At 32.6% G+C, this 6537-nt stretch overlaps 1 pseudogene; it reads left to right on the plus strand.

The window, feature by feature from the left end:
* Positions 1-1300: 1300 nt before the first annotated feature.
* LOC149236504 (uncharacterized) lies at positions 1301-3105 on the plus strand (annotated as a pseudogene).
* Positions 3106-6537: the final 3432 nt, after the last annotated feature.

Raw genomic sequence — 6537 nt, forward strand, 5'->3', positions numbered from 1 at the left:
CAATTTACTTTAATGCTAATGTGATTGCTAATCTAGAAAAGGTATTGAGCTAACTGTGAAAATTGAAATAAATTGCTTTAAGCATAGAACATTCCTAAAATTAACACACCTCAATACCTAAGCCATTACTCATTGCATTACCATCACATTACATCATTGAGATCCATCTTCTCCTTGTCTAGAATACCTATTTACTTAAGAACTAGCTTGTACCAAATTACAGATTGCATCTACTTGTCCAAACTGTTTTTGCATCTGTGTATTACTCCATTGCTTGTTGGCTTTGTCTCCTCCATTCTATAAATAAATTGGTAGTTTCAAGATCTCATTCCTATAGTAATGATCATGGTTGTGCTGACAAGATCAGAATTCAAGAACTAAATCTTTCATATAGAGTTTTCCCTTTTTCCCAAAACGAAGGCCCTTCCATGATTTGTTTCTTATCCTCAAGATTTCTGAAGTAGATAATGAAATATCCCCAAGAATGAAGAAAAATTTTAAAGTCCTCAGTGCTGTAAAGTTTTATCCACCATTCCAGTACATCTGAAAACAAGCAAAGACAGTTGAACTTGTAGATCAAAGTGTCTTCTTTTTAATCCTTCAAAGCTTTAATAGGTTTCTCTTTGTTATAAGACAAAACTGAATCTTCCTTGTAGTAGAGGTAAAGTTGTGTGTAACTAATCCAAGACTTTTGTGTCATCTGTCTTCAACCCCTTTCATTTGGTTTGACATGAGGTTGGTATATTGGTTTACTCCTGCAATTGCTTGCAATATTAGTCACTACTTCTTTTATAATTGCAGCCTCTCTTTTTGAGTTTGAGAGCTAGACATAGAATCTTCAATGCTAGAAATAAGTTGCACCAAAATAAACATCTAAGAATTCTTGGTATTCACACATTTGAGTCACGGGTTAAAAATCAGAGAACATGCTGGAGTAAAGGTGCTCAGCTCCATTGGCATGCTCAAATGGGCTAGTATTGTATCCTTCATTCTCGTATGGTTGTCTGTTGTTGCCAGAAAACAACAAAAGAGAAAGGGTTGTCTATTTTTGCCAGAAAACAACAAAAGAAAAATTTCTTAGCATCGTCCTTGATGGTGCTTGAATGCTTGTACAACACTTCCTTATTACTAACCTTCCCTTCCAAAAATGACAGGAAGGAAAATGTTGTTGAAGTCCCCATTACAATACATAAGCTACTTCCCCTATGGAAGTCAAAAGAGAAAAATATACTGCACATTTTAATCTACTTATATACAATATTACCCTGTACTCTGTTTTATTCAACTAGTAGCTGGTCAGATGTTTATGATCATTTTGGAAGAAAATCTGCTCACAGATCTTCATACAGATGGCAGTGGCAAGCTTAGTAGAAATGAGTTGCAATCTTCCCTGGTTCAAATGGGAGTCAAGATGGGTGTTCCTCCCTTCGCAGTTACCCCCGAAGGTGATGCTCTTCCGACAAACATTTTAAAGAAGCATGGGGTAGAAGGGACCAAAGAATTAACGCAAGCTCAGTTTGCTCCAGGGAAAATTTTAAGAACCCCCCCTAAATTTATAAATATAATAAATGGGCGAATCTCCATGGTATATAGGAAAAATGGAAGGCGATTTTATCAATAATACAATATGTATATATAATTTTTTGGTGAATCTCTCACAAGGCATGGCGAATATTTTGCTCAATTATAAAATCTTGTAAGATCTTGGCAAGTCTTTCACTAAATAATAAAACTTTGTAAAGTCCTAGTGAATCTTAGCATAGGGTACATGTTGGTTTAATTCCCCCATTTAAATAGGCTACATTCGAGGTGAATACCATGGGTCAATACCATGTGCCATTTTTATTTTTATTAATTCTAATATTAGGGTTAATAATGGTTTTTTGCATGGTATTAATAACAATCTAGTCCATGGTATTTGTCCCATAGTATTTTGGCCATAGGTTTCACCTAAATATAACCCATTTTTTGAGTGTTCGTAAATATAAGGTGACTTATGGAGTAAATATAAAAAAATGTTTTATTTGTTTACCATACCTCTCGTTTATTTATATTTTTATTAATTTACCATAGCTCTTTTACAAATATGGTATTTGGCCCATAGGATTCACTTAAATAAAACCTCTTTCTTGAGCCTTCATAAATAGAACAAGGGTTATAGACTAAATATAAAAAGAGGTTTTATTTATTTACGATACATCTAGTTTATTTATATTTTTATTTATTTACCATACCATTTGAGTAAGTATAAAAAGACGTTTTATTTATTTACCATACCTCCACTTTACTTATATTTTTATTTCTTTACACCGTTACATGTATATAAGGTGACTTATGGAGTAAATATAAAAAATGTTTTATTTATTTACCATAACTCTCATTTATTTATATTTTTATTAGTTTACCATACCTATTTTATAAATATGGTATTTGGCCCATAGGATTCACTTAAATAAAACTTATTCTTGAAAATAGGCGAATGGATTCACTTAGGATTCACTTAAATAAAACCTATTCTTGAAAATTGGCCAATGGAAGGTTGTAAGTCCTAATTTCAAGGGCTAAATTTACCTTTTTACCAGCTCCCTTAAAATAAGGTGGGCTATTTGAGGTGATTTGTAAAAATGTACTATGATACAAAATATTCGCCCACTAAAAATTTAAAACCCCTTAATTTCGCCAAAGGGCGAACATTCGCCCCTAAAATTATCCTTGGTTTGCTCAGTTACTCCAGGGTATCTTGCAAGATTTGGCTGATTTTCTGGCTTTAAAGCCCATTGTTATCCAAGATATTAAGGTCTTGAATGGCTTACAACTAAGAAAGTTTCTAGTAGATGAAAGACTTTTAGAGCAAGTGAAAAATCTTATGTTCTAGCAGTTGGATGTGAATAAAGATTGTAAAGTTAGCAAATCGAAACTGTGGTCTTTAGAAGCCAATGAAATAGTTGAGTTGCTCTATGATTAGATCTTTGCAAGTGTCCATGAAGACCATAATGGCTAGCTTCAACATAATGTGTTTCGAGCACTAACTTGTTAGTGGAGACACTCGTTGAGCAACTTGTTGCAAATCCCATATTTCATGATCAACATGACCCGACTTGGTAATACGCAACCTATTTTAGCATTCAGTAGGAAAAAGGAAAAGGGCGAGTTTGCAAAATAATTCTGGAAGCTTGTTTTAACATTCAGTAAGAAAAGGAAAAGGCTCATTCTCAGTTGTAGAATTTTGAACACTGTGAACATTGTCGCTGAGATGGTAGAAACTAGTTTGCTAAATTTCATTAGCAAAGTCCACTGCCTTGGCAGGGACTTGCTGCAGCCATGTTGTTTATTTGGATGTGTGTTATTTGGATATAGATATTTAGTTTAGAAGCTTATTGATTTATGTAAATCAGACTTCATTTATAACTAACAATAAAATTATAAGAAATAGTTATATTAACGAATAAAATAAATAAATTTATATAAATAATTAAAATAATTAAATAAATCAATAAAACGAAATATTAAATAAATATATATTTTTATATATAGATAAAGGTATGAAGTCATTTCTCTAATTACTCGACATAATCTCAAATATTATAATTAATTTTATATATATATATATATAGATTAAAGGTAAAATTTTAAAATGATAAGTCTTTAAAATATGATTAAGAGTTTTAAAAATGGGGAATTTCATATTATTATTATTATTATTATTTAGAAATGAATTATGATGATCAATTTTTAGATTTGAACCTACTAGCTAGGGATTTCTCTCGAGCCTTGAACTCAGTGGCTAGGCCACTAAACATGTGCCTTCACCATTTGTGCTAAATTTCTTTAACTATTATTTTTAATATTTTGATATAATGAAATTTCATTATTTTTATATAATATTTAAATGGTTATTTTTTATATTTAGTAAATATATTGTATCAATATTTTGTTTGCAAATTTTTAAATGAAAATTAGTATTAAAAAATCAAACATAAAAAGGTTATTTTAATTTTATATTTAAAAAAAAATTACACTTTCAAAAATAAAATTATTTATGTTTTTTTCCTATACTTTATATAGTTTTTAACAAATTTTAATATAATTTTGTGTTAAATAAATTTAAGTCAATTTATTCTTTTTTATGAAAAGAAATTATGTCTCGAGCAAATCTTAGATATATATAGTCTTGTCTAAGATCGGGGCACCAACTTTTAAGGACCATTTTTTTTTTTATTTGAAGAAATTGTGCCTAGAGCAACTCTTAGGTATATATAACTCTTAGGTATATATGATTGTTCTTGCTCAAGATTGCATTGATTACATTGTTCACTCAAGGATTTGAACCAGCAACCTAGGGGGACCTACATCCTCGCTCATAGGACCATAGCAAGTAGGGTTGTCTCACCTTGGCTCAAAAACACTCTATAATCAATACAATGAAGTTTTACAATAACACTCTAAATCAATATAATGAAGTTTTACAATAACACTTTATATCTTCAAATCTTTAAAAAAAAATGTTTGTTTTCTAAATATACCAACTATCTTAATTTAGGATTTACCAAGTGCTCAGAAAGATCAAATCACTTTTCACTTTAAAAGAAGTTTGCATCTCAAGAGATTTGATCCCTCTACACTTGGGAGATCCAGAATTATATATTCTTAAAAATATTATTCACAAAACTATGGATTGTCAAAATCTAGAATCCAAACACCACCAAGTATAAATTGATCATTTTACTTCAATTTTATTTAATTATTTTATTGTATTTTTTTTTTAATCTAATTTAAAAGAATCCAGATCTTTACCCAATAAAATAAGACAAAACGCACAAGATATTACATCTCTTCTTCTGTACTGGGTTAGAGAACTCTCCAGATACGATAATCCTTTAATAATTATTTTTTTAATACATACAACACCCAAATATTATCAACAACCAAAATCGAGTTCAAAATGTGAAATATGCATCAAAATACCCACATTCTTGCAAAGCTCTGTAAAATCAAATCATATGCAACGCATCAAAATGTCCCCATTCTTGGGAAGCTATGCTAAATCAAGTTTTAAGGCAACTGCTCTCTCCTCAATCATTGGTTCTCTTGCAAGTGTAGCATCCTGCTTGTGACACCATGTTTTAAAACTCCACCTGACATAAAATGCAAACCGTATGATTAATTAAATGCCTTAGGAGGTTAATGACAGAGCTCTGTAGGCAGCGTGCCATGGTGTCCACCATCAGTACGAGCTCATCCAGGCACCATTTTGAAGACGCATAATTTGGAGAAAAAATTGCTATGTGCACAGTGGCTGTTCTAATGGCGCTTTCAATTTGAGGGGTTATATTCTCTCCCTCGCGCAATTCCTGCTGGTCTAAAAACACTAGCAAGTCATGTGCGCAAAGGCGATGGTAGAGATCGGTGGCCAATGTTTTCTTGACATCGGGGCCCCTGTGATTGATGAAAACATCAAACACATAGCTTTCGTTCTCGCCTCGTGGGGAGGAGGAGGATGTTGAAGAGGAGGCCATTGGATAGAGAATAAGTAAAGATTGAAGATGTGTTGCAGAGGTTGGGAATGCGCACTCAAGATTAAAGATATTGTCGTCCTGTATGATCTCACTCTTTCAGTGTAACTGGTATCTGCGCCTTCACCTTCACTCTCAGTGTAACTGGTGTCTGCGCCTTTACTTTCTGTCTCAATACTCAACCAATCAATTGAAAACAAAAAAGCACTGATCATTCGGGTTGATTTACTTGATGGAACCTAGTCGTGATATATTCAATACCCTTTTTCTCTTACTATTAAATTGGCACTTTACTCGCACCGCGCTTTTTTTCTGACTCATTGATTAGACGTAAAGCATCTTAGCACGGACCAGAAACCACGCATTGATTAAAGATAAAGCATTAAAGATCAAAGGAATTTCATCGTTTTGGAATCTTGCCACCGACCCGATGTAGGAATTTCCTCCCACTGAATTTTGGAATCCTGCCACGGACCCAATACCATGCATTGATTGGACATAAAGCATATCAGATTTCATTTTCCTACGGCTTTCTGGCTTACTGTAAGGAGGCCACAATTTTGCTTATATGGTGAAATTATCACTAGAATTTGGGGTGAAAATTTGCAAAAAATCTAACTCATTTTTTTATGGTGGAAATGGATTCACATTATCAAGAATTTTTGGGCACCCAATATCTTGAAGCTTCATAACAATGACTTTGATTTCCAAAAATTTCTACTAGATTTTTTCAAAATTGTGTCAAATTGCCATTGTTTTCAAGGCAAAATCGTGGCTTCGTTACTACTGGTACTAATTCCTTTGGCTAGTCTAAACACATCATTTTCCAAGATAAAGCATATCCTGACATAAAAAATGTTATGCATCTCATTCCTATGTAAAACAATTGGCATTGATGAAATGTTATGCATCTCATTCATATGTAAAACAATTGGCATTGATGATAACTTCACGTTCTTGGATGTCATAATGGTCCCTGTTAGCACTCCAGGAAGCTCTCCTAGGTTGTAGCTCGGAGATGCCT

This window comes from Pinus tabuliformis, chromosome 8 (assembly GCF_031772625.1).
Source record: "Pinus tabuliformis cultivar Carrire ecotype Pingquan chromosome 8, CPIR1, whole genome shotgun sequence".
NCBI lineage: Eukaryota > Viridiplantae > Streptophyta > Pinopsida > Pinales > Pinaceae > Pinus > Pinus tabuliformis.